Raw genomic sequence first — 27,808 nt, 5'->3', positions numbered from 1 at the left:
GTCTTGTTATCCAGATAGTGGAAGCATCACTAAGAATCTCTTGAGATCTCAAGTATTTCCTTAACTCTTATCCTTACCCTACCAGGAAAATATGTTCATTTTACTTAAACAATTTGTGTAGCAGATTATAGAATGGGTCTACCTGATTTATCTCCAGCAGCTGATGAGACCAGAGAGCTTGGGATATTAGAGAAGGCACAGAATGTTTCCCCTGCTAGGAAGGGGACAGGAGCCAATGGCACCCGTGTGCTCTGGATCTGGAGAGCTCTGCACCCCACAAAGTGCCTTTGGAAAGGTTAATGAAGGGAGAAGGTGCCAGCAGATGGCACTCATGAATACACAACACTGTCTCCGGGTTCTGAAGGGCCCCAATCACTTCTGGCATGTGTAGCAAAAAGTGCAGAATTGGGCAGAATTCACCTGCTGAATTCGGACTCTGTAGGGCAGGTGGCCAGGGCTGCAGTAAGCAGAGAGTCTTGGGTTAGTGAGACCCTGTTTCCATTCAGAACAGCTCATCTTCCCAGGCCTGGTGGGTACAAGGACCCTGGAGGGATGTAGTGATGCAGTCCTGCTAATTCAGTGATGATTGGTGTCACCAGAAAAATTTGGGGGTTTTTGAGAACGGGATGGCCTACACAACGCCAGGCATGCTGGCATCAGATGGGGTGGCACCTGCCTGCCCAGTGCCCCTCTCCTGGGACAGACTGTCCAACTGCTGTCTGGTGCAACAAGTGGCCAGAACTGGGGCTTCATGCTGCTGGCATTCATTTCTGGTGGGGTGAGCAGTGATGTTCAGCTTTTATTAGAAGACAAAAATGGCATCAGAGGACATCTGAGGGCACATTTTCAGCAGTCAGTGAAGGCAAAGTACAGGCTCTATTTCTGAGCCAGAAGAGCAGTCTGTTCCTGGTCCATGGGACTTGTCAGCCCAGCAAAGATTAGTGAGGCAAAAGCAAAGGCTGTAAAGCTCCTCCTGCCCAGCACTGGTGAGAGAAGGTGATAAGGGATTCATTGTGCAACCAGGAGATAATTGGCAGCAGTGGTATGAAGCAATGCCAGTCTTTTTGCCATAGCAATTGTCCAGACATTGTGTTCACAGCTGTGATTCACCTTGCTGTGCAGTCAATCTCTTCTGGACCACACAGTGTTTCAAAAAGAGCATGGCTGCCACATAAAATCATTTTGGATTGCCCAAGACTGTGCAGGACTGAGTGTGAAAATCCATTTTGCTGGTGCAGGGCTAGGGGGAGGCAGGTAGTAAAGGGACTGGCCCTCCAAAGGGCGAATCAGCCTCCTCTTCCCTCCCTGCAGACACGAGTAAATGTAGCTAAGGTTATAGTCACTTACCTCCTTGGAGGAGGAGGAGCTGGGCTTCATGTGCCTCAGCCTGAGCTGACAGATCAGATCTCTTATGGGAGGTAGAGCCCATGTCTCGTGTGATGACAACCTTGAAAGAGCAGGGGTGTGTCTCTGTGGTGATGTCTATGTGGAAGAGTGAACAGAGAGATTTTGGTTTCACTGAAATGCATAGTGCTTGTCTTACCTTTCTTCTGTGTCTCATACTGCAGGACAGGCTTGATGTTCTGCCCTGTGCACAGGGAGAGTGGGATGAGGCTGTTTGTGGTAGCCCTGACTGCAGCTTGACCTGCAAGTGTCAGCTCCAAGGAGACAGTGTGGTCAGGGTGACTGTTCCTGGCTAAGGTGGTCCCTTGGGAGCTGCAGTCCAAGTCAATGGGAGCCTAAATGTTGGTGATGAGTGAACCCATCCTGCTCAGCAACAGAAGTCTCTACTGGCCAGCTTTGAGACTGGGGCCATGTGTCTCTTTGTCCTGTAAAGAGTGAGTGTGCCCTGGAGCTGCCCTGCCCTGCATCAGTTCCATCAGGCCCCAAGGGGCTGCTCTCTCCAGAAATCACTCCTTACCTGCATCTGCAGGGCTGTGCGCAGCCCTCTGAGATGTAACAAAGACAGTATGTGCCAGAAAGATGGTGTTTCTCTTCCTCTGGTGATGAGGAATTTATCTGGCATTTCCTCCCCTGCCTTGCTGAGACTTTCTGAACTTCTGGGATTTCCTCCCCTCACCGTGGTACAGCAGTTGTTCCCGCTGGGGCAAGCACCCCTCTCCTCCTGGAGCAGTGGCTCTCCCCTGGGCTGTGCAAGATAATTGGGCTGTTCCCCTGGTGTGGAACCAACGGCTGTGCAAGGCCACTAACGAGAAGGAGCCAGGGTAGCAACAGGATTAAAAATATGTATGAGCAAATATCTTCTTTCAATTGCAAAGATGCACTGAAGCGTGAGAGTCTGGGTCCCACAGAAAGCCAGAGGCAGAGTGGATTGGCATTCAGACTGGCAGCTGCTCAGTAAAGCCACACTGATAACACAGCAAAGGGAGGGCAAGAGCCCAGTCTTATTTACACTGGTATAGGCTGGAGTAATATCATAGAATCACCTATTATATTTGGCTGCATCCTGTTGGCTGGAGTCCAGTGTGGATACATGGCATCAGGAGAGAAGGTGGGATACCAGCAAATCCAGTACTGGCCTCTGGCTCTGTTCCTCTCTGACAGTGGCTTCCATATGGGATGGGATCTTTCATGGTAAATTTTGTCTGTATGGAATCATTACCTGCTCCATGCAATATTGGGAGGTGAATATTGAGTGTGATGCCCCATCCTGGTGGGCTCTGTGGGGCACTGGCAGAAGCTAAGTGTGACTGTCAGTGGAGGTGTCAGGGTGACACAGAGATGGAGTGGGTGCTCCAGTGGAACATGCTGCTTTTTCCTTCTTGAAAAAATAAAGATATTTAATTTTAATTTCTCTTTTAAGGGTGATTGTTCTTGGCTGGGTTGAGTCCCTGTAAAACTTCACAAAGTCATTTCAGATAGTTGAAAGTTGTCAATGCACCCCAGTCACTTTCCTCTCATTCAGTGAAGGGTTTCTTTGGGAGGAAGGTTTATGACATATCTTTACATTGAAGAGCTCAGGCTGGCAGGGAGGCTTACCAGCTGACTGCAAAGGCACTGCCATGACAAGGAAGGCTGTCTTGGTACCTTGGCTGAAGAGATGAAGGCCTAGTGTGAGATCTCTTACAAGACAAATTAACATGCTCATGGTTTCTCTGTTTGTATGCTGGGTTTACCAGGGATCATAAATCCCTGTGCTCTGAATTTTATGGGTACCAAAAGTAGGAAATAACTCATGCAACATGGAGGTCAGCAGACTAGTTGGGCAGCCATGCAGGTTTTCAGCCTTTGTGATGCATGAGAGCACCCAGACACTGTTGCTGGGACAGGGATTCTCTGACCCCATGGGAGCTTACTGGATTCCCATATATCAGCAGGCCCAGGGTGGAAGAAGTGTCTGACCTGACACTGCAGAGCAGAACAGGTCCAAAGTTTCAATCAATCTCTGTCTCCAGTGGCATTGATGGCACATGTTTATCTTGGAAATCAGACCCTCCAGCCCCATCTTATATATTAGCAATTCCAATAGAAATAATAATTGGACTCAATCCATTGCATTTAACATTTTAATGTCAGCTGGGGATTTCTTCCTGATCCCAGCTCTTGATTAGGTGACATCTTTGAGCACCAGATTAATAAGCCTGACTGTATTCTCTGAACACCTGACTTTCACAGTCAGAGGTGAGGGCTGAAAAGTACTGTCATGCTTTATACAGTTGACTCAAGCTGGCCAAAATGTCACACTTACAATTCTTAAAATAGTCTTACTACATTTGATTTTGATCAGTATTGGATGGAAAACAAAACTTCCATAGATTTTCCATGAGTTGTGTTCTCTCACCCTGTGGATGCGTGATGAAATTGGTGCTTTCTTGAGCTTTTTAAAGAAGCTGGTTACTGAAAGTGTTTTGAAAAGGTGTCCAACAGGTCTTACCCCCCTCCTATGGACTGTCATGTGGCTGGGGTCTCATGAAATTATCTTTCCTTAATCTTGGGGTTCAAAACTCTTCTACTGTTCAGGTAAGACTTGTCAAGCCTGGGTTGTTTTGTACACTGAAATGCATAATTCAAGAATCATAAGAAGAAAAAAACCACTGTTTTGTAGGAAAACTCATGCTGCACTGCTTTCTGGGCTCTGAAATTATGATAAAAGGATTATTTCTGGGATAGTGGCTTTCTGTCTTCAGACTAATCTTTGGTTCCATCTATGCTATGTCAAAGCAAACTGTAGCTGTCCCAATGACATGGAAGATAAATCGATGGCATTAACTTCTCCTTGGTGTTTGCACCTGCATACATGCTTAGCCTTCACTATTTCTTACAGAGTTCTCTTTGTGGTCAAACAAAACCAAGGGTTTAGAGACAAACAGTAGAAATGCTGCTTGGCACAAACAAATTTTGCACGTTTTACTGGTTGTGATCTGACATATAGTGAGCTGCAAGTGTGTGCAGGGGAGAAAGGGAAGGAAGGTGCTGGAAGGTTCACAGTGAAGAGAATGAGGGAATAATCTCCTCTAAAGAAGTAAGTGCACTGAGGTGGTCTGTACATGTAAGTTTGTTTTTTGGCACATTCTCCATTTATTATCATGATGTGGTCAGTCTCACAAAGTTAATAGTCCTTTCCTCAGCTTCCTGAAATCTTGTTTGAAGTGTCTCAATCAGGTTGAGAGGAGTCAGCTGTTACAAATGGTTTGTATCACAAGGACAGTCTCAGTCCTGCTGGTGTAGCTGGTATTGGGCACCCTGAAGAAAAGAGGGGCACTTCAGGCAGGGCAGTTGGTGCCTGTGTTCTACAGCAGAGAGCATTGAATCTTTAATGCAGTATCAACCACTTTGCATGATCAGCAGCTAGAGGGTTTCTTGCATTTTAAGTTTCCAGGTCACAACCCCAGTAAGCTTGGGAAGGGTATTCTCTAAGTCAAGACACACATTCATGCTTTTTCTAATTGTAAAGCTTCAGTCTTGCAGGCTGGTGTCGAAGTGCACAGACAACCCTTGTCTCTCATCTTCTAGTGCTGGGAGGACACTGCCCTAAGCTGGCCTGGTAGTAAACTCTTAACTGTCATGGGATATTCTCCAGGCAATGAAGCCTTCATTTGTGGACAGGGAACCACATAAAGACCTTTTTCTTCTCCAGTCCCTGTGGGCTGATGTTATCCTGATGCCTATGGTACCTTTGCATTGTAGCATACTGAGAACCCACATTCTGCAGCCCTCACAAGCCATCATGCAGAGCCATCTATAGCACTTTTGTTCATATTCACCCATGACACCAGTGGAACTGTGAAATCAGAGTTCATACTGATCTGGTATGAGGCTAATTCTTAGATTCACAACATTTGTTGTGGGAAAAGTGGATTTTCATGGGAGAGCTGAATGAGCAGGATGAGGCACATGGACCTAAGGATCCACTTTTATTTGTGGAAGGGGAAGGAACCACTAAAGATGAAAGCAGCCTCAGCTGTCTCATCTGCTTTGAAGGATTAACCCTGTGATGCCATAGCTGAAGGTCTCTGAAGGGTGCAGACCTAGTTGGGTTTGTCTGTGCTACAGGCCAACCAGAGGCAAGTCAACCTGGGCTTGCAGTCTGTCTTGACCAGGTTATCATGGGGCAATGAACAGAAAGTAAGGTAGAGTCTTTCCTCTTCAGCTTGCCTGTTTCTGGATTTAAGTCTGTATCTCCACCCTGTTTTGTAGTGCATTGCTGCACCGTTCACAGGTTGGCTCCCTTCCTGCTCCCCTGGAGCCTGTCTCAGGGCTCATAGAGAAATCGTGGACTTCAGTGGCATCGGACTTTGCTGCTTTCACCAGAATACCCTGAAGGCAGCAGGAGATGAGGTATGGCAAAGTTGCCCTGGCAGCTGCTTGACACTGCTTCCCTTCCACAGCAAACAGCACTCCAGTATCTTCAGTCCTGAATCATCCCCGTGTGAAATCTTCTGGTGATGGAGTGCAAAAAAGAGGTCTGAATCCCTGCCTAAGCCCTTTCTGCTCCTGAAGCACAACTGCATTCGGTGGAAAAGAGCCAGAGAGGAAGATTTTTTTATTGCAAACATGTCTGGCCGAGAAACAGGCATTAAAAAGATTCGCTAGTGGTCCCAGTATAAAAGCTGTTAATTCCATTTCATTTCCTAACAGCCTTATTGGCTTGAATCAGTTCATTTTCATACCTTCCCTTTGGATGTTTCCTTCATGTGGTTTTGGTCTGGGATGTTAAGATGCTCTGGACAGTCACAGATTAAATACTAGCCTCCATATTCAGCATTTCTAAAACCCTAGAATATCGGGTACCACCAGTGGTTTACCCCTTTCAAGTCTGTACATCAAGGTGGGAGCTCAGCAGGTCGCTGGTTGACAGAGCTGAGCTCAGGTGTCAAGAGCTGAGGGCTATGCAGGCAGGGCTGCTTCATGCTTACTCCACCCCAGTGCTTCAGTAATTAGTCTTAATGATTACATCGAGGTGAATGTAAATTAAAACCCCAGATCCAGACACTGCTACAGTGTGGCTAAGCCTGAATGCAGCCTGTAAAATGGTGACATTGCACCTCATGAACCTCTCTATTTTGATGTCTCCTGGCAGACACAAGAATTGGTATCACTCCTGCTCACAAGTAGTTGGGGAGAAATTGGAGAATGACTTGTATAAAAATCTAGTGTGTTGGCAAATGCTTTTCTTATTAAATCAAAGATAAACAGCCTGGAGAATGGTTTTTATATGTCTCATCCACTTGTAAGCATTTTGCAAGCTGAAAACAGAGGCACAGTGGTGTGTGGCTGTTCCAATGAAGAACCACTGTTGCATGACAACTCTTTTTGGAGAAGATAAATTTGTTGCACTTGCCCATCTTGCTGTGGTGGTTTTACTGTCAGATTGTGCCTTTAAAGCGAGCTGCACCACAGTCATGCATAGCTATTCTTACAAGGGGAGGTATCTCTCACCTCTGCTGAGACTCTGTAGTGCAGGGGGTTGGGCATGGTCATGTATCAGTAAATCTGGTGGTTGTGCTGGGCTGTGATGGCTTGGCCACACTCCTCTGGGTCTGGATTACTGTGCTGACTTTCAGAATCTTACTCCCTGGTGCCAGGAAGGGCTGGAAACTGTTCTGTGCTGTTTGGATAGATAGGGTGAATCTTGGCTTTCTACATCCTGAGAGCAGATTGAATTCACTATCTTGAGCAGATAAATTCAGCAGGCAGGTGGGTCATCTTTGCTTGTGTTCAGTCAAATGAGATGTTCCCCATGAAGGAGCATGGTTGATACTTAAATGCAAACCAGACAGGACTGGACTTTACAGGGATTCTCCTGAAAAATTCTGGATCCCGTTGGTGTTTCTGTAGGAAGCTGTGATGTGCTCTGTTTACAAGCTGTGTTAAGGTAGGGCTTGATACATTCAAGCTGTTAGTCCTGCTACTCCTGTTGGAAGGTGATTTAAATTGCAATTTACAAAAAAATAGGGGCCTGGGAGTGACACTGGGGATTTGTGGGAGGCAAAGCTACTGGAGGTTACTGTGCAGCTGTCACTGAGCTGCTGCCCAGCCTGAGCTGGTCTTTGCCTCAGTTTCTCCTCTGCCAAAACTGGAGGAGCAATGCTGCTGGGCTGTAGAGTTTCTCGTGGGGAAGAATCACTAAAGACAGCTCAGGTAGGATTGCAGAGCACAGGTATGAACAGTGTGGGCTCATATTGTTTCCTTCTTGCAAAACCTTCTTCCAGGACAGGGATCTCCTTGCAGACATTCCTGTCCTTTCTGAGAGAGGCAGGATTTGTGAACCTGATGCCCACTATTAATCTGAGATTATTTGTTATATGTAATTAACTGTATCTTTGTGTTAGCTTTGAATTTTATATCACACACCTCCCCAGAGTAGGAGAGCACTACATTCAGTTGTACTGGTTCCTGGAGGTGGATTAAATCTCACATGATTGTTTACAACAGTTGTGAAGATTCAACACCATTTTAATGAGGTATAGCAGTAGTATATCAAGAAATGTATTTATTAAATGCAGTCTTTTGTAGTTGATTGGTATTTACATTTACATATTAATATGTGTTAATAGTCCTATTACATCTCAGGTAAATCCATGGTTGAAGCACTAATTTTGAGTAGGGAAATCATGGTTCGAGGTAAAAATATGTACTAAAAGTACAGCAGATTTTAATATAAAACCTTTATTAATAAATAAAGTGTTAAGTGTATTAATTAAGTCTCATACTGACTTTAGTAAGTGTTCACAGTAGATATTTTTAAAACAAATGAAAATGAGATAAAAGACACATTTGGTCAGTTATTGCTGTAAGATTCATAAGGACTTGTCTATGGAGGTGATTTCTGACTCCTCTTAGGAAAGACTCAGACCTCACTCTTTTACAGGAAAGTATGTTATTTAACATGAAGGTGGACATTCTTCTCCCGGAACTTGATCCTGGGGATCAGAAGTTTGGCAACCGAGCTTCTCCAAGCTGTGGTGTTATTGCCATCCATGAAGGTTTCAGACTGCAGCACCTTGATCCACTTGTTACTGTAGCCACAGGGAGGAACCTCGTGGGTCTCTCAAGTACAGGGTGAGTGAAACCCTTGTTTCACAAGGACCAGGTGAAAGACAAAGAGTGTCCTGGGGTAAGAAGACAGTGCATGTGTAGATCCCAGGAGAAGATATGGTGTTTGATGCCTTGCATGATCCCACAGGTTCAGTCTTCAGAGGACATCTCTGTCCTGCACCTGAGCTGAGAGGGTCCTCAGAACAGCAGAGTCACATATGAATTCTCTTTGAATGAGCTGCATTGCTGCATGTCTGTGCCCTGCCCTGAGCAAGATTTGCAGGACAGGAGTGGAAAGTGTTCTAAGCATTCACAGAAGTTCCCTGCAAATGGAGTAAACTAAGGCACAGAGTGCCTTACTATCCAAGAGGCAGCACGTGAGAGCAGCAGCACATGAGAGGTGGGAAGGTCTCTGTGTGCCAGCCTCGCTGTGCCACTTGTCCCAGGCTGTGTTACTGCCCCATGCCCACGCAAGCCCTGGGCACCTCCGCTGCTCAGCAACTTGAATCATTCCCAGGCAGCACCGGTGTGTCCTTGCTGCATCTTTGTGTGCATCTCAGCGTATCCCAGAGCCCACAGCTGAGCAGTTGGGACCCCTGGCTGCTGGCAGGCAGCCTGCCTGTTCCCATCGCTACGTGTCGGTAGGTGGTTCCTGTCTAATGAAGCTCCTTTCCAAGGGAGGCTGTTGACGTGCTCCAGCATCGCCAGATGGTCCCCTTACCTCTTCTTCTCTCACGCTCCCTCGGAAACATTAATGATCCCTAAACCTCTCTGATGGAGGGGCTCCTTTTTGTGACAACCTCATTACGTGGTTATCAGAAGCTGCCACTATCCAGGTTGTCAGGACAACCAGCCTGATTCAGAGCCGCTGGGAAAGGTCTGAACCTCAGGCAAATAACCAACCCCAGCAGATGCTCACCCGCAGCCAATCGCCGGGGTGCTGGGAAGCCATGACATCATGGGCCAAGCAGGCCCCCAAATTTAATTGTTAGCTTTCAGCATCCCTCCGTGTCCCCTCCCCCAGTGCTCCCCACATAAGCCCCTGGCACAGTTAATCAAGCACTGCTGTGGTGCCATTTCAGACCCCCCTGGAGCTGCCTGGGCTCAGCAGGGCTGTCAGAGGGGCCCCCAAAGCCCCCCATGTAATGCAGCCTTGGGGAGGAGTGGGACTGTGGGGGCGAGTGCTGGTGCCTCAGGAGCCTGGCACAGGGGAAAACTGCAGGGACTGAATTACCCACAGCTCTTAGGGACAGAATAGGTTGATTCTTATTGGGGTTTTGTTGATGGGGATGGATTGATGGCCAGAGTTAATTTTATCTGTAGGACAAGCTCTCTGGCAGCTACCACTGAGGGTGGGAGATTTTTTGAATCCTTAATGGGATACCCTCTTCCCATGAAAACCTACTGACACCCCATCAGCAGTCAGGTTGTATTGCTCAGATTGTGTCACGTTGGCCAGCAAGGTGTGATAAATATGGCAGAACCAGTTCTGGTGTGGATGGAGACTGTGTTCACCTTCCTGCCCTGCTGAAGCAGAGGGGTTTGCTCCGTGCCCTTGTGCCTTCACTAGGGCATATCTGAGCCATCTCTGGAGCCACATATTCCATTAAGGTTACATCTTACATAGCACTGACCAAGGCATCCTGCAGATATGTATCTGCAGAGCTTTCCTGAATTCCTGCCCTGCTTGAGCACATTCCCCATGAAAGAAGGATCAGGCAGCTTTTTGAAAGGATTCCTCTTTTTGCTCAAGAAAGACTTCTAACTCACTGGCCATCCCACCTAAGTGTACATTTGATTTCTGAAAATGGTGGTGCTTGGTCTCTGCTGAGACATTCAGCCTTGCACACCCTTGTGGCACAGGGAAAGATGCTGGTTAGGCAGTGCAAGTCTGCAGCTCTGCAGTCAGTTTGGGAGGTTCTATCTGATTAAATTTAAGAGGTGAGGTTACCTGACGCTAGGCTTTTGCAGTCCTCGGGCGTGTTTTGGAGGCTATGAGAAGGCTATTTATTGCTCAGAGCTAAAATTTCTTTCTCTTGCTTTGCTAGGTGTTGGCTACCTGGCCCTGAATTTCCGTGGGGTTGCATCTTCAGGGAGGAGTTGCCTCTGGGCCACTCCTGGCTGGGAATGCCCCAAGGAGGGGCTGGGAAGCTTGTGCACAGCCCATCACAGAGCCGCTCCAGCATAGATGGTTGTGATACAGCTGTCCTGCCTATTTTAGTACACAAGAAAGGAGCTGTTTGGGTTGTTGATGCATCTGGTCCAGCCAGGTCTTTCCTCCTGCTTCTCAGACACCTAAAGCATTGGGCATTGGGGCTCAAATTAGGGCAGCTTCTGAAGTTATTTTTGCAGGATGAGATCCTTGCTCAGAGACCAGATGGCTCCTGAAAAAACAGGGTTTGGGCAGGCCCTGAGGGTCTTGGAGGCTGGACCTCGTGGGTGTGCAAACTCTCGAAGCGTTTCCAGCTTGCTGGGACACCCACGTGACAGTCACGAGGAATTGACATCTAGCAAGGACTGGCCTGCTTTCCTATGCCCTGTGGGGACAAAGCCATCACTATGTCCATGTCTGGGCCAGGCCAGGCCCAGCCACACTCTGCAGGTCTGGCTCAGCCCAGCCCATCCCATCCCAGGTGGACCCGTGGAGCAAGTCCAGCTTGCACTGCTGAGCCCGGCACCCCGGGACTGTGTAGGTGCCTTGACCACACAGTCACTTGTTCTTTCCCTCTCCATGCAATGAGCAATGTGCCCATTGTTAGCACATCCAGCTGCCCACAATGTGCAGCAGAGCCCTCCACCCCCAAGAGGGTCAGCCTTGTTACAGCTGGGATGGGGAGCAAAGGAGCTCTGTGGTTTGGGCAATGTTCCCCTTTTGCTTCTTCTCTTTGTCTCCTTTGCCAGGAAGACATGGGACAGGCATGCAAAAATCAGTTTCCTGTCAGGTATGGGACAGTTGGCTTCCATCCAGCACCTTAAAGATAGCTGGACAACTCAGGAAGGCTGAAATGCACAGGTTCAAGGACTCTGTGGTCTCCAAAGGCCAACCTGAAAGGCACAGACATTTAACAATGCTCTGTGATTTTCAGGCAAAACTTCACTGTGCACAGTCAATGCTTGCAAAGTTTCTTTGGCTCCCAGGAGAGTTGTAGCTTTGGACAGGGCCGAGAGTAAGGGATCCAATCTGCTTTTTCACTGTGTGCAGTCACGGAGTCAAGTTTCTGTTCTTTCACAGGGGAAAGGAAACTGAAACTCTCCCTTCATCTGCTCTTGCCCAGCCTTTGGCAAAGTCAGATGGGAGCCGAACTGGGCTTGGTGCCTCAGAGAGCCTGCAGTTTTTTTATGGTGCTCATAAGAGCAGTTTTGCTTAAGTTCATGCTAAAACTAGATTTTAGTTGGACTTTTTAAAAGGAATGGAAGTGATTCACCCACAGATTTTAGTCCTAACATCTGTAACTGCCTGATTTCATGCTTCATCCGCAGCTTTACCTTGAGCTGCCTCCCTTCTTTGGAAGCCTGTGAGTGGGACACACACTTCCCAGGGTGTGTGGTGCTCCAGGGTGTGGGGCTGGTCAATGACCCACCAGTCTGTTTCCAAAGCCATCAGGAATGATTTCTACCCTGATGGTGGCTCAGTACTGCTAGTCTGCCACCTGCTCAGTCCTTTCCAGCTCTGGGCTGCTTTAAACAGCAGTTTGCAGGAGCCAGTGTGGTTTGCAGGGCTGAGTGAGCCTGTGAGGACCCTGATAGCTCCTTCAGCTGCATTCCCTTCCTTGCTGCAGTCAAGGGACATTCTTCCAAAAGCTTTGCATGGACTTTGAAGGGGGAAGAGCCGAAGGCCAAGCCTGCACCCTCTGCTAACCAACCAGCTTTGGCTCAACAAGAGTGTGCCCTCTGCAAGAGTCACCCCACTGCTTGTCCTGACCCTCTTGGATGCACGCAGTGCTGTCACCAGGGTGGACACTACATGCAGCAGAATGTGGAAGGCCTCTTCTTCCACCGTTGAGGGACAGCAGATATGCACAATTCCCACTGACCTTAGAGGATCCTGAAAGTCATCTATCCACAGGAGTAATTCTCTGTGGGGGTGGCAAGAACACTGACAACTTGCTCTCTGGCTTGCCTGTGATCACTGCAGAGCCAGCCAGCTAAGTGACAGATTTGACTCATACTGGGGAAGAAAACCTTGGTGACACGTCGGCTTACAGCAGGAAGGGACGATAGTGATTCAGTAGGGGCTGCTTGTCACGTCAGTGTGGACTGGGTGACTCAGTGAGCTCTGCTTCTGGAGAACCTGTCCTTTGAACGAGCTGTAAGGCAGCAGCATGATCACTCGTGGTCAGAGAAGATCACATGCCCTGTGGTGGCATGTGGGAGGGCTGGGAGGCTTTGTTATGTCCTCTTGGATACATGTGGCCTGCCTTACCTTTGGCAATAGCCAGCAGAAGGTAAGTCTTCATTGCTTATCCTTGGCTGCTCCATGGTGTGTTGTTAAACATATCCTATGCATCTCCATCAGGAAAAAAACCCCAACAAAACAAAAAAAAAAACGGTCAAAGGTATGCTCACTTGGGTATGTAATAGCATAGCCCTTTCAATTGGTGGCACTTGGAGCTAGTAGAGCTTCCTGCCAGCCCTGGGACTGGGCACAGCCCCAAGCTCAGAGCACGGCTGGTGCTCCCAGCCCCGGCACATCTCCATGGCCCCCCGGGCTCCGCTGCAGATATTGTAAAATTGGTCATGTTTATCTGCACATTCTTTCCCCCCTGGAAATATTGTAAATGTGAGATCCTCACCAAAGCTGGGTCTTTTTCTAGTTTTGACACCTTTCATGAAGGAGCTGAACTTGTGGGTTCAGAAAGAGCAGGAGAAGGATCACGCTTTGCCTAGGGAAGCGTAATTTGAACAGAATGGAGGAGATGGAAAAACACAGACCGTGAATAAGATTTTTCTTCTGGTGCATTTGGGGATGTTCGCAAGGAAGTGCCCTCTTTTTCGCAGGAGTGGCCGGAGCTGGTTGCTCCAGCCTCGTCCCTGCTGGGCTTCTCCCACGTTTGGATGCGGACAGGAGAAGCCCACAGGCTGTCACACGCAGACGTCATCCGGGGGAGCCCCGAATTTCACGGTGCATTTCCTATTCCCAGCGGACGAAGACCAGGGAGCATGATGATGCCTTTCAGGACCCGTTTCAGCCCCGGCCCGTGCCGGTCCCGCCTCCCAGGTGCCCGCACCCCTCCGAGGGGCACCGGGGGAAGGGGCTCGGAGGGCGAGCTCCCCCCCGCGCCGCGCTTTCCCTGCGCGCTGCCTTGAAACACAAGATTTGCCCCCAGCCCCAGCCCCGGCCCGTGTGTCGTCACCGGCCGCCCGCCGCGCCCATTGGCTGCGCCAGCGCGGCTGCGGCGGCCCCGCGACGCGCGGGGCGGGCGGGCGCGCGGCGATTGGCGGCGCGGGGGGACGGGCCGCGCCCGGGGGGCGCTCGGCGGCGGCGGCGGGGGACGGGCGGGGCGGCGATGAGCGACCGCGGCTCCAGGTAACCCCGGCCGGGCAGCGATGAGCGACCGCGGCTCCAGGTAACACCGGCCGGGCGGCAATGAGCGACCGCGGTTCCAGGTAGCCCCGGCCGGGGCGGTTCCAGGTAACCCCGGCCGGGCCCTGCGGCCGCCGGCGAAGCGCGGTGCCCGTGGCCGCGTCTGCGGCGCCCCATCTCCTCCCGACGATGGGAGGATGATGCCGCGGGCAGGGCCGAGCCGCGCCGGTGCCGGGGTGTCTCTGTGTCTCCCGGGTGCCGCTGCCGTCAGTGACACCTGTGTTGCCGGGCAGTCGGCGGTGGCCGGAGCCCGGTGTCCTGCGGGAAGGCTTCCCCGAGCCGCAGAGCCGCGGCTGAAGTTGTGTCAGCGCCGGCACCGGCCATGAACGCGGCCGCGGTGCGTGTGTTCCCCATCTCCCAACAATGCCGCCTCTGGGCTGCGCTTCTGCAGAGGAGTGAGAAATTCTGGGCTATAAATAACTCCGCCTTTCCTTTTTTTTTTTTTTTTTTTTTTTTTTAATACTCGGTATTGGCAACGCGCATCCGATTGACCCGTTCAGCATCACCTGCCAAGTTCTTCCCGAAATCCGTTCAGGGAAGGGTGGTATCTCCCTGTGCGTGCATGGTGGTGCCTGATGCCACACTGGAGCTGGTCCCTGTGCTGGATTGTCCCTTTGTCCCAGACTTGTACACCAGCCAGCCGAGGAAGTGCTTCAGCGTGATGTCTGGCCGCTCCAGGCTTCCCTCCTCCGGCGGGGGGATGCACTCGGCACGAGTGGCGCCTTTTTCTGCTCTTTGAGGCAGTACCACATACCGTTTTCACCGATGGCATGAGCGAGCCTTGTTTTAAATACAGCAAGGCTGAGGGAATTCAGGCAGGAGAAGCCATGGCTTCAAAGCGAGCAGCATCTGAACGAGATGGTGGGCCCGGGCTGGGAAAAGCCGGGCCGTTTGGGGCCCTGCAGCCCGAGGCGTGTTGAGGGGATGGATTTTGCCTCTCTGCGTGGTGCCGTTTGCAGGGTGGGCACAGCGTGTGCCAGGAGTGAACGGCCTGGGTGTCTGTGTGGAGACTTTGGCAAACCCCTTTAAAGGCTCGGTGCCCCTGCTGCCCCACCTGCCCGCATCCCACCCCGCGCCGCTTTCGCTTGTCTGTCTGAGCGCGGTCGGGGATGCCTGCACAGGGAACCTGGAGGCCGGAGATAAACATGGGCTTTGCTGAGCGACTCGGGCTGACATGAGCCGCCTCAGAGAGAGGAGGAGGGGGAGGAGGATGGGCTGTCGGGAGGGCAGGAGCCAGGCTGCTGCCTGCCTGCCCGCCCGAGGGGGAGAGAGAAGAGGACGCTTCGGCCGGAGGGGTGATGAGACCGAGTTCCGTGGCTCCTCTCGTGTGAATCCACCTTCTCCGTGGCTGTCAGGCGGGGAGGAGGGGCTCGGGCACAGCTCCGGAGGCACCCGGGAGGAGAACGCTGTGCCTGGGGAAGTGGGAAGTGGAAGGGTGGCACATGGCTGCAGAGGAACCTCAGGCTTCCAGTCACAGGTTACCCAATGATGTGAGCAGAATATGGAGTAAATTGGGGTGTGGGGGTAATGGGTTGTAGGACTGGGACATGGACTGGTGGGTTGTTTGAGGCCAGGGAGTGAAGGTTGGCATGGCAGGTGATGTGTGTGGAGGGGAAGGATTGCCCTGAGGTGGATTTCCTGTGATGAGCACAGCCTGGTGAGGGATGGTAATGTTTGTGGCTGTATGGAGCTGCATGGGTTGGGCTGCATCCCTTGAGCATGGAACTGGGAAGAGGAGCTGGTGGCAGGCATGGTGCAGGGGGCTGTGGCTGGCTGGCTTCAAAGGTGGGGGGCTGCAAGCAGCTGTCTCTGGGCTGCAGAGGAGGTTGTACTCTGAACCAAGATCTGCATGGATGGCATTTCTTCACTGAGTGACTGGATAACTAAAAGTAAGTCCCAGTAGCTCCTGTGAGCCCTCAGCTCCTGTTACAGGATTAAGTTTCAGGCCTCATGGGCCACTGCTTGCAGCAGCAACAGTTTGGGAGGCAGCTGTGGCAGCAGTGCTGCAGAGAGCAATACGCAGGGTGAGCTGCTTTGGTAGTTGCAGGCCTAGGGCTTGGGTCTCATTTGCTTCAGGGCTTTAGCACGAACATGCTGGCTTGTTGTAGGGACTGATCGAGGCTTTGTGCCCCATAAGCTTAAAAATCCAGCAAGACTGTGTGTGGGGAGTTTCCCAGAAGCTGGTGAGCATTTTGCTGCTGACTGCAGGGAGGAGAACTTTCCCTTTCCAAGTAGACTGTTCACTGGGCAGTTTCTCTGTAAGGATCTGACCAAAACTCAAAAAACCTGGGGAAGTTGGAGTCCAGATTGCCCTGTGTGTCCTGAGCCGGCTCATAAGGTCTGGAAAAACAAAATTGGGTACAAGAGCTTGTCTCCCTCCACCCCCTTGTATTTCTTTGCAGCTTTTGTACATACAGCTACAGGTATAGGTGAGACACATGCAACTCTGCAACATATTGTTGCCATAACAAACCCAGCTTTTGTGTTAGCCATCTCCTGGCCTGGCAGCATTTGCTCCTAGAGGAGAGCTGGTTTGTGGGGATAGTCCCATTTTCAGTTCCTGTTCCCTTTGCCTGAAGCTTTCTTCTCTTTTTCTTTTAATACTTTAATTGTGACTGTGGATCCAATTGTCCCTGTAGCTGCCAGTGTTCTGGGATCAAAACCAGCTGGGAAGCTGAAGGTCTTTCTGATCTGCCCAAGCTCCTCCTTCATTTTAGCCATGTCTGCACAGAACTGGTTGCAGGGGGGATGTTGCCAGATTTGGCTTCTGCTGCTGCTCTGGTTGGACTCCCTGTGACTTTGGGACATTTACAGTGCTGTCACTTTGTGCCTCTCCGGTTTGAGTACTGATTTCTGTTCCTTGCTGTGCTACACAGTGGGCAGGCGGGAGCCCACTGATCTTCCTCTTTCATTACCATCCTTAGCTCATGCCAAAGGTGCTTGAAGCTTTTCTCCCAGGAACTTAATGGGGAGGGCAGCAGTAGAAAGGGGAGAGAGGAATATGAATTAACTTTTACCTGCAGAAATAAACCTTTTCACTCAACAGTGCTATTTTGTGTTCAGCTAGCATTTTCTTCCTGCAGCTCTATTTTACTTTTTACCTTTCAGACACAAATAGCTGAACTTGTGTATCTTCTGTTTCTTTTATGTTGGCTTTGATTTGCCTGTTACTTGAAGAATGGCATTAGGCTGAGTGGTAATTGGTGGGTTTCAGTGGGCCCAGGTCAGCACAGGTAGAGACACTGATGTGAGTGAATGTCTTATCTCAGACCTGCTGTTGCTGGTGTCTCCTGCTCCTAGCAGTAATTTTATAATGGAAAAGTACAACAGAAGTATCTGTGTTTTGCTAGTGGCTAGTCTCAGTCCTTGGAGTTTTGGAGGTTGTTTCCAGGTGAACATCAGCAGCTGTAGCTTGTGTGCAGTGAAAAGCAAGTGTATCACTATGCTTTGCTGGAGATAGCCAAAGAACTTTACATTTTGCATGTTCAATTGCACTGCTCTGACAGAGCCCTGTTTATGAGTTGGCTTCCTGGCTTTTCTGAGACTGAATTGGACTGCAAGGTGGCACTCAGTGCCTCAAACAAGTGGTATGGGACATGGCAGGTGGGTACACCTTGCCCTGGGCAACCACCATGGCATCCACCCTGTCAGTCCCACTGACAGGCATCCAGGAAGCCTGTGATGTTGTTGATGTGGTCTTATGTCCCCAGCTTCTGGAGCTCTTGACCCCAGGAAGCCCTGGGCAGGGGACAGGCAGGCCTGTAAGCACTCCAGGTCATTGGCTTCTGGGTTGGGAGGATCTTTGTGTCAGCATATGTCACCAGCCCTACCTGCAAGTCTGGCTCTTGGAGCACTGGGCTGGGTGCACCTCCAGGTGCTCTTATGTCCAGTCTTGTATCATCTCTTCCAGAAGCAGGCTTGGAAATCATGTCCCTCTTAAACAGGGGCATGTCCTGCTCATTTGGAAAACCTCTGCCATGTATGTTGCTTTGTTTTGCTCTAAAGACTTATCATTATGACTGTGTGCATTAAGTATTCAAGGGTAAAATAGTGTTGTTATACATTCAGTGTGCTCATTTCCCAACATTATTTTTTATTGTCAGTTGCTTAACTAGTAATATACCAATAGATGTGACTGAGTCTTGAGTGATGCAGGGCAAAGCACGTCTCTGCCCTGGAATCTTTTCGGCCAGTTCTGCAGCTGGAATAGTTTTTAGTGCCTCCATGTGCTGCGTTTGGGGCTTGGTGTGGTACGGGTGCTCTGATACAGCACTGTAAGGCTTGTAAAGATGGGGAGCAGCAAAGTTACGGTTGGATACACATCATCATTTGCTCTTCTCTGGTCATGTGTACTGTTTTATTGCCATCAGAAGCAAATTAAGGCAATTTGGATACAAAATGCATTCAAGGAATCTTTGGGTAGTTTCGTGTTTCTTTTTTGTCCTGATGGCAAAAGTGTGCTTTCTCAGGGAGTGGAAACAAAGATTTGGATGTGACCTCTTGACTTCTGAAAGTGACAACTGGCATGTGGACCAGTGAGCTCTGTGCTGTGGTCCAGCTTGCTGCTCATGCATGTGCTTGCCTTTGCCCCAGCTCAAGGTACTGCAATGTCATTTTTGTCCAGCTGTAGATCCCCATAAGCCTGAAACAAACTGCCATTTCAACATTGCAGTACAGCACAGACTCCAGAGCAGGACCATTCTCATTTCCGTTCTAATCCTCAAGTGTTGAAAATGCTCTGGCACCTTTGCAGGCTCAGTGTTGCTCTGCAGGGCGTATGCACAGTTGGGTGCACGTGATGAGGGGAGTACTAAAACATTTTCTTGCCGTGTCACCTGAATGGGCTCATTTCTCCAGATGGTGCTGTTGAAGGGGCAGCAGCTGTGCCCCCCTAGTCTCTGTCCATTTGCTGGCATCGAAAAATTAGTTTCCTTTATTTAGAAAGGGCACTGGAAAGTACTTCTCTGTCTCTTGAGGGGAGTGAAAGGGCTAATGTTTTCCATTTTCTGTCTCCTCCTTCTCTATTCCCTATTGTGAAGGAGAAAATCCTCCAGATCAGAAATTTTCCAGGCGCTTCCCTGCAGAGAGTCTTGATTGAACCTGCAGTGCCCAGATGCCAGCTCATATTTATCAGGTGCATCCAGCCACTCCCCCGATGGACCTCAGGGCTGCTGGTACATGGTAAACCTGAGAAGGAAAAACTGAAGGCACACAATTAAAATCCTGGGCATTTGCTAAAACTGTTTTTAATGTCTCCTGCCCTCACAGGCAGGAGACTGTGGACTTGGATTTGGGATGCTCTTGATGTGTCACCAGAAAAGCTGTCAGATGTGTGCATGCAGAAATGGAGGCTTGGAAAATGCTTTTAATTGTGATTCCACTTTGCACAACACAGATTGTCATGCTTTGAGCTCAGGTTTGTTTGTATCAGGGACAGACATTGATACCACAGCTCCTATTGGCGCATGAATATTTCAACAACTGAAACGATGCCTGCTCCAGAAAAGAGCTGCTTACATCCGCGTTTGATCTTTTTAGCAAGCCTAGCCAGCTCAGGTTGGCATCCTGGTTATTTATTTCCTACAGATGTGGTCTACATTAGCTGTGCTGTGCTATGACTCTTCTCTCTTCATTCCAGAGAATTCAAGCTGGGAAGAAGTGAGATTTCTAGCAAGGAAAAAGACTAAAGCAGACAGAATTTGCTCCCTGGTTTGTTTCTTTTTGGAGAAGGCACCTTGCACTTTGTAAGATGCATAGACCAGAAAGAGATGGGGTAATACTTGGAAGTATCTAGAGTGGCAGTCTGTGGGGACAGTCTTTTCCTTTAATTTCTGTCCCTAATCCTGCACCACACCTTTTCTCCATGCTCTTGTTCTCTCCCCACTTCTTTTTGCATTACGGGAATGCAGAATCCTCCTTTTTAGTGGCATTAATGAATAATGTTTAGTGCTTCAAAAGGATTAAGCTGAGAGTGGAGTATGATTCTGTTCTGCAGGATATTGACAGTTCACACACAGAGGCTGTGTCCTGGACCCTTCTTGAAAGCCCTAGTGATACTGAAATGCTGGAACTTTTGCTGCCTTTGTGTGTTTCTGAAGCAAATAGTTGATAAGCATCTAATTAGGGGGTACTTCTGCGCCACAACTCATAATGCAGACAGAGCTTTTGAACAATTAGGGCATGCCCTGTCTTCTCCCGTGGTCTGTGGAGCACTCTGGACACTCAGGGTGAATGCCAGTCTTCCTTATGTAGTAAGGAAAAGCAGTAAGAATCTGGATACGATGTAGTTTTCCAGTTCTAAGTCCTTGGTTTGGTAAGCTCTCTTTCCTCTTGCTTAGTGAGCACAATAGCACGTGGATGAAGTTCCCAGCCCACACATGACACAGGAGGTCCATTACCTGATTCTTGAGTACTTTTTGAGCTGCATTTCACGTTTGCATTGATGATCTGAGCAGAATGGCAGAGCTTAGTCTCATGAGTACACCTGAACACGTGTGACTCTCTGTTTGAGTAGTGCGTCTGTTGCAGTGCTCATCCCAAGTGTGATTGCTTGTGTTCTGGAACAGGAATTACACATAGCTGTGGATGTACCCACAAGCAGTCTGGTAAATATAATCCCAAAATCGACCCATAATAGGACTGGCTTTTGGGCAAGGAGAGGAAAAAGTTGTGCTCTTACATAATCCAACAACCTCTAAAGCACAAGTTCTCATCAGACTGATGACTTTTGTTGGTGGGGTCATTAGGCAGAAGATACCTTGCACTGGTCTGCCCTGCAGTGTTGGTGAGGCACTGTGTTGTGATCCATGGAGCTGGCCATGTCTGACTTGCCGTGGAAAGGGCAACTCTGGCTCTCTCCCACTGTGCTCACTGGAATTTTGAATGTTGGTGCCAGAAGGCAGGGAGCATTAGGTGCATGCTTCAAGTATTTTTCTGCACTCTGAGGATCTCTTAAGTGTTATTTTCTGTGAAAATTGTTTTAAAGATTTACAATAAATGGGTTAAAGTCAGGCCTGGGAAAAAGCAGAGATGTGTTAGGCAGGGTCTGACTGCTCAGGGGGCCTGGGTGCCAGCTTGACTTGTGTCAAACACACTGGAAACGAAAGGATGAAGTCACATGCCCAAGGTCATCAGTAGGGTGCTGTCAGAGCAATGGAAGATAGCAGTTAGAAGCAAACATGGTTGAATTTTTGTGTCCTGAACTCGCTGTGGGGAATAGTGGTGTTGGGAGTGGCTGGGGACCTTAAAAACCTAGGCTACTAGCTTCTGGGTCCATGGCAACTTATGAGAACAATTTCCATCCTGCAGTGCCAGGGAGAGAAGAGCCCTGGCACCCTGAGGCCACAGGGCTCGTTTGAAACACACGAAGTGAAGGAGGGACATGTTGCATGGAGAATTGCTACTTGTGATATGTTAGGTGTTAAATGCATCCAACGCAGGGAGCTTGTGAAAAGGTCTGGATTCAGGAAGTGCTTGGCTTTGCAGAAATGTTCTGTTCTGTGAGTTCTGTGAGAAGAAAGACAAGGCCCCCCAGCCCCTGCTCAGCTGTTGCAGGCTGGTGCTGCGCCGAGTGTTGTCAGGTAGCCATGACACACTGCTCAGGTGGTCGCCGAATGCCGTGGGATTTGGAGTGGAAGATGTAGGGATCCCTGGGGACTGGGGTTAAAGGTGGTTTAGACCCTTATGCCCTGCATTTTGCTTGTAAATGTTTGGGAGGGGTGTCCTTGTATGCGTATATATCATATGCAAATGGATTTTGAGTTGTGTGTTTTGTCTGAATTTAGAAAAGGAGTGATTTGGAGAAAGAATCCTCCAGGAAATGCTGCTTTTGCAAGCACAGGCCTCTTGACTGTGATTTGTGGGGGAGGAAGGAGTGGGAATGAGGGGGAGGTTCACTGAGGTTTTCTTCTTTTCTTGTTGCGTTTTGGGAAAACTCCAGCCAAGGCCCACATACAGTCGGATGAATCAGCCTCCCTTTTGCCATAAGTAATTGGCAGCTCTAGCTGCAATGCAGTTTTGATGTATGGCTAATACACTTTTCCTTAGTTAATTGAGAAGAAACACTGCAGTAGACGCATGATGTTGAGTTGGCCTTTGTAAGGAGTCTTTGAGCTAGTAGGGAGATACTGTAGGCAGCTTCTTGAGAGGTTGGAATTTGCCGCAAATTATATTCCATACTCTAGTCTGAAGGCTGTCATTGCTGTTCATCTGCTGTAGAAAATACATTTCCTGTCTCATACACGTGTAGAGAGCACTGTAAGTTGGCACATGGCACTGTTACTCAGTGCAGGGTTTCCTTGGAAGAGACTGATTTTATAACAACTTTAACAGAATATTCATGCTCTTAGATGAGTGGCTGTTCCTGTGCTGACAAATAAAGCATTTTGGCCTTCTCATATTCCTGTAACAAAATGAAAATCACTTGTTTTCTAAAGCATCTGGTGCCAATTCAGACTCAGAGCTTTCTGTGTCTGCGGTAGGATTTCCACTGGGCTCGGAAAACTCACCAGACAAGCTCAGCATTCACCACTGGAAGTATCTGGAGTAACTGGAGGGCTTTCTTGTCCTGGAAACAGGACATGGAGCAGTTGCCCTTGGCGGGCTAAGACTTGCCAAATGCCTTTTATTTCCTGTTGGAAGCCTATTTTTACGTAGAAGGACTATATTACTTTCACAACTGTAGTATCTGTTGGTAAATACTGGCTTTAATAACATACGCTTCACTTTAGCAGAATATCAACAGTGCAGTGAAATAAATGTGCTGTACTGGGGCAGTAGCATCAATATTCTTCTGCAGTGTTTTCAGTGGTAAATACTGTACCTATTATTTTGATAGCATTTGAAAATTGATTAGAAACAAGTCCCTTTGAGGAGCCTGTAGTCACAAATGTGATGAACTCAGCCTTGGAGTTTTAGTCATGGCCAAAGCTTCACTAGTTGTTGTCTAAAAAGAGAACAAGCTTGGCCTTGAGTTATTCTTTCATGGGATTGCTTCATGTGCTGGCAGCATGTGGCCTTCCTCCCTCCATTTGTTCTGAAGTGGAAGAAAACAGGTACAAATGTAAAGTCTTCATGAGGGGCAAATGAAACAGCTGGCTCTGTAGTATTTTGCGCCTGAAGTGAAACGCAGAAATGGCTTTTTGCAATGCACCTTTGTAGGGTGCAGAAAGGACTCTTGGATATTTGAAGATATAAACGCATAGAAAGCAGCATGGCATCTCCTTTCCATGCATCCTTAGCTGAGGAGCACTCCTGCTTGTTTGATTCAATGTTACGTGTGTGCGGAGAGGGGTTGTATCGAGGCCAGTTGGGCTGTGCTCTTTCTCCCTCCAGTTCACTGGACAAGTGTTTTGTCAGCATAACTTTAAAGGGACATTATTTTACCCATTTTGGAAAGGAGCTGGTATTTTTACAACTCGGGCTGTCATATAACTAACCTTTTTCTTTTCTGAACAAGGTCATTACATCATGATGCAGTAATCCTCTGTCTGTGGGATAAACCATCCTCTCTCTGTGTCTCTGTCTGCTGCTCTTATCTGTGTTTGCTCTTTCTTGAAGTGTGCACAGTGGCGAGGAGACATGAGGGGAGAGAAAAAGTTTTGATTCTGGCCTGTTAAACTATGTTTAGAGAGAATAATACATGGGTTGTGAGATGCAAAGGGCTGTTGTCTCAGAGCTATTGCTTTGATACTTTATACACAAAGAGAAGCTCCATAGTCTCAAGTCAGAAGAGCCTGGGGATGAAATTACACCTTTGCCAGGCTATGACAGGTTAAACTTTATGGAGATGCAGGTAACAAATTATCCACAGACTGAATTGCAAAGGAGGGCTTTAAAATGGGCTTTAAAAACCTGCTAGGGAGATTAAGTGGATAAAAATAGTTAGTTCTACTGTCCCTCTTTTTGTCTGTAGTGCTGAAAGCAATCTGCAAAGGAAGGAGGGACGATGTTGTTATCTTGGTCTCAGCCCAGAGGAACCCTAGGGATGGAGCAATGGTGCTGTGGGTGAAACAGGGAAGAGCAGGAGCCAGCAGCAGGGCCCAGCCATCTTGCTGCCTGTCCCATTTTCTGGCCATTAGACTAAGCTGCCTCCCTGCTTGTTGCAGTTTCTAATTTGTCTTGGATGTGTCTGTGTACTTCTTCCCGAGTCAGTTTACGCCACAGTATGTCATTCACGGCTAGCCTGGGGTGTGCCCAGTGAGGAGGTATGGCTCATAACTATTTTTGATTCACGTACAAAGGGATTAGGTGACGTGGTTGCCTGGGCAGCAGGGGCTGTACTTGGTGACCCAGTGGGTCTCTCCCCGTCCTGTGTAACCTGAGGTGATGCCACCTAAGCTGCAGCAAGATGCCAGTGATGTAATTTCAGACTGTCTGGCGTGAGCGCCAGTGAAGGCAGGGAGGCTGCACATGTGTAAGACAGGCTGAAGCAGAAGATAGGCAGGGTTTGATTCAAAATGAAACCAGGTAACTGACCAAAGTAAAGCAGGTGTATTAGTTGTTGATTCCATCTTTCACCTGCTCTGAGGGGAAACAGCCCATACTTACTTTACTGAACAGCTCTGAGGTCTCTTGCAGATTAAGACAAATAACTAAGTTGAGTCATCAGGTTGTAGTGTGTCAACAAACTACTTAAAAAGATGTCAGGTCCTCTCTGTGGGTGGATGTTACAGTGGCAGAACTATCAAAAACGCATCTAGAATCACAGGAAGACTTCACTGTTAGCATCATGCCAGGTTTATAGCAGTGATAGAGCACATGTCTTCCAGGCTGGAAGTGAGAGACGCCCGTAGCTGTCAGCAGGACAGGACTATGATGGACACCTTGCAGGGTGTGCTGGCGTGGGCACAGTGCTGCACTCACATGCTTTTGCAGCTCTCAGAGCAGACACGTGCATTGGCTTGCTTGGAGTGCAGGCAGAGAACTGAGAGCAGGCTGTGCCCATCTGTGGAGACTTAGCTGTGGCTGAGCAGTCCCTGCTGCAGTCAAAAGGGACACCAGTAATGACCACTATATCCTCAAGATAATATTTCTATGCTTGGTACTTGTCCTTAATTTATTAAATCCCCAAATCCAAGGGTCTTCTTATGGAGATTATATGGCTGACAGTATTTGCATCCATGTTTCATCTGTGCTGACTCTGTTGATGCAGATAGGCTCTATGTAGTTTGGTCCAATGTCAGTGTTTTTTTTTAATGGAGAAGGGGAGATTTCTAAATTAGATTAATTGATTATGTTCCATTATCATTTTCTGTTACTAGAAGAATTCTAGCGAATGAATGTGTACTAATTTATTTGCATTATTGGTTTGTGTCTGTTGTATTCAGTGCAGGGTCTCAGTGCAGTGCAGATGAGAATCTTTGAACTCAAATTCCAAGGGAATGACCATGTTTGAGAAAAACCATGGTCACAGCATTCCAATTGACTGACTTCCCAGCAGCCATTTGTTATGATAGCTTTGATACTTTTTTTCTGCCAGGCTAAATTTCAGAGCAACATTGATTTTTATTTCTTCATATCACTTGGGATTTGGCAAGTTATAGGTGATAGCAATTTTCCCCCATCCTTAAGGGGTCATTCTGCATATGCGTGTGCATGTTTAAAAGCTGCAGAATCACATCTTAAAGTCCTCTAAACATGCTTAGCTGAGTGTAATACCTTTCCTTTTGCACTTAGTTTTGAAGCAAAACATTATAAAAACAACTTTCAGTGCTTTGATGTGGGTTCCTAATTTTCTCATTGATGCTATTAATATTGCATGCCCAGTTGCTCCATGGTGGGTGTCAGTGCTCTGTAACAGCAGCCATCTGTGAGAAAGGAGTTGCTTTCTGGCATGGAGTAAAATTTAGGCCAGCTGTGGATGCTGGAACCACATCTTAGAGACTGTTCCTCTGGGCTCTCCCTTCCCTGTGCTTTGCCTGAGACTCAGCACTGAGCAGAATTTCTGGTACCCAGCATCCCACAGCCTGTGGAGCTGCATTTCTGTGTTAATATCTGAGCCTCACACTCTGAAGACTGAAGGTAGGGCCTGAATTATTGCCCCACTGGGCTTGTGCTGGTGGCATTCCAAAAAGCTGGTTCCTCTCAACTCAAGGGACTTGCCCATGCTCTTGTTCAGTTTGAGCAGTACTTGAGACATCTCCCCCTGCACCCATTCAGCACGAGTGGTGTTTTATGGGTCTAGTAAAACAAGCGAAAATGCAATTGCAACTCTGGCCTGATACTTTTGAAGAAGCCAGTTTTTCTGTGATTTTTCCTGTGATGTTGAGGAAAAGTGTTCTCTGTCTGCCCTTTAGCTTTAATTTCTAGGCATTAAAACAAGTTAGAATTGAGAGAGCAGTGGAAAATAAACAAACTCTAAGCAGCATCCCAGGTAAGTGTTTAATATAGAGGATGTGTGTCTTGCCATATGTTGAATTGTTCTGCAGTCAAACTTCCGGGATCCAAATGGATTTCTAAACCTATGTCAGGGCTCAGTTGTGAGATTGCTGTCAGCAAAAAATAGTCTGTCAGTACTGTTTTCTTAGTCTGAGTTAACTACCTTGGGGCATCATGACACACCTTCTAGCCTAGAGGACAGTTCTTATGGAAAATAATGATCATTGGCCAAATTCTGCCTGCAATTATGTGGTCTAACCTCAAGTTTTCATTTAATTTACAGAATTGAGGTTTATAAAATAGCTGTGTTTAATAACGCATCGATTCTCATCCTGATGTGACATCCTAGATAGCATTTGCAATCAGAACATGGTCTCAGGATTTATGCTGTTTCACAGCACACATTCTTTCTTTCTGTAGTTACCTTCAAAGTCCTTTCCCTGGCACAAGATTTCCTTTCTCAGGAGTTCCTGGCATTTTGCAGATCGCTGCAGACATAGGCTCGTTACTCAGAAAAGGCTTCAACCCTGGAGGTGCTTCCTTATAGACAGAGGAAAGAATACATGGTTCTTCTTTCTTTGCAGCCTTTGCAAGAATGGAAACCTGTTTCTTTGAGGGCAAACAAACCTTCTGCAAAGACTTAGGAAGTGATTAATCTCCATTTACACAGTCTGCAGTATCAGTTTATCAGACTGGGATCATATGTTGCACTTTATGATATAATGCCCCTGAATGTAAATTAGATCAAGACACTCTTACAGTTTGCAGCAGCCAAAGTTATATTAGTGCTGATGATAATTGCTGAAAGAGTGTAAGGATTACCCAGATAATCATGGCTGAGTTCCATCAGAAATGCTGAACACTCAGCTTCTGATAAAGGGCCCAGCTTTCAACTGTTGTGAGACTTTGCTGAGCTGGGAATGGTACAAGCCCAGGAAACTGGGAGGCCAGAATGTGAATAGTCTGTGGAAGCACCAGGAGCTCAGTCATGTAGAATCACACAGTCATAGAATGGCTTATGTTGGAAAGGACCTTAAAGATCTTGTGGTTGCAACCCCTTGCCATGGGCAAGGACACCTTTCAGGAGAGCAGCTTGCTCAGAGTCCCAACCAACCTGGCCTTGAATGCTTCCGGAATTAGGACATCCACTTTTCTGGGCAACCTGCTGAAGATATGGAATGCTTCATGAATTTAGGTGGGTTCTTGGTAGTGTTAATCTTGGCTGGGCCCTGAAGGTAATGTGCAGGTATATTGCTCAGTAGGTCTAAGTAACTTCTGCTTGGAAGATGAGTAGAAGTGTTTGCATCCCACATGGATGATGAGGCACATGCAACTGGGGCTGGATTC

The 27,808-nt window shown here is 48.2% G+C and overlaps 1 protein-coding gene across 7 annotated transcripts in view; it reads left to right on the top strand.

Annotated features, from left to right (window-relative positions):
• The window catches only part of PAK3 (p21 (RAC1) activated kinase 3), a 125,292-nt gene that overhangs the window by 42,466 nt on the left and 55,018 nt on the right, over window positions 1-27,808 (top strand). For 3 of the 7 annotated variants that reach the window (XR_014852207.1, XM_085060353.1, XM_085060348.1), the window contains exon 1: window positions 13,974-14,066. The exons of 1 other annotated variant lie outside the window; for it this stretch is intronic. The gene's annotated coding sequence lies outside the window, so the exon portion shown is untranslated. Of the gene's footprint in view, window positions 1-13,696; window positions 13,718-13,951; window positions 14,107-27,808 lie in introns of those variants that run through there. 3 more of the 7 variants (XM_085060352.1, XM_085060350.1, XM_085060349.1) reach the window with 3 other exon arrangements.

Source organism: Lichenostomus cassidix, chromosome 4A, assembly GCF_008360975.1.
Source record: "Lichenostomus cassidix isolate B80296 chromosome 4A, HeHo_3.0, whole genome shotgun sequence".
NCBI classification, from domain to species: Eukaryota; Metazoa; Chordata; class Aves; order Passeriformes; family Meliphagidae; genus Lichenostomus; species Lichenostomus cassidix.
This window is presented reverse-complemented; position numbering and strand designations above follow the sequence as displayed.